This window comes from Penaeus monodon, chromosome 23 (genome assembly GCF_015228065.2).
Source record: "Penaeus monodon isolate SGIC_2016 chromosome 23, NSTDA_Pmon_1, whole genome shotgun sequence".
Taxonomy (NCBI): domain Eukaryota; kingdom Metazoa; phylum Arthropoda; class Malacostraca; order Decapoda; family Penaeidae; genus Penaeus; species Penaeus monodon.
The window spans coordinates 44,602,049-44,602,450 of NC_051408.1; the positions used below are offsets into that span (position 1 = coordinate 44,602,049).

General features: G+C 46.0%; 1 protein-coding gene across 1 annotated transcript in view; it reads left to right on the top strand.

Moving 5' to 3' along the window:
• Positions 1–305: 305 nt before the first annotated feature.
• LOC119588443 (trypsin-1-like) overlaps positions 306–402 on the top strand; it is a gene marked incomplete at its 3' end in the record, with an annotated part of 4,033 nt that continues 3,936 nt past the window's right edge. The window contains 1 exon segment of the mRNA XM_037937111.1: positions 306–335.

Consider the following 402-nt stretch of genomic DNA (forward strand, 5'->3'; position numbering starts at 1 on the left):
TCCGTGTCTGTGATTACTTTGTATATGAGTCTCCAAGATTAAAATGTACTGAACATTTGCGTACAAAATGGATGGTTTATGTGAAGGATATAAATCTGACATTAAGCCATCTGAAAGAAATTTATTTCACATGAAATCTACTAAACGTTACCATCATGTCAGACGTGTTATCAGAATGTTGGACTAATTTAAGTGTCTGCCCTAATTTATCTGTCTCCGAGAGGCATAACGGCCTGTAATTTGGAAGGTGCCAATTCCGCCGCTATAAAAGTGGCCAGCGCCCTGCCTCTCCACCGGTCACCATGACGGCCTCCGCTGCCTCGCTCGTCGCGCTGGTGAGGCTCCGCCTTTTGTCTCTAGACGAAGCGGCGCGCGGGTTTTGTCAGTGACTCTTTTGTGTGC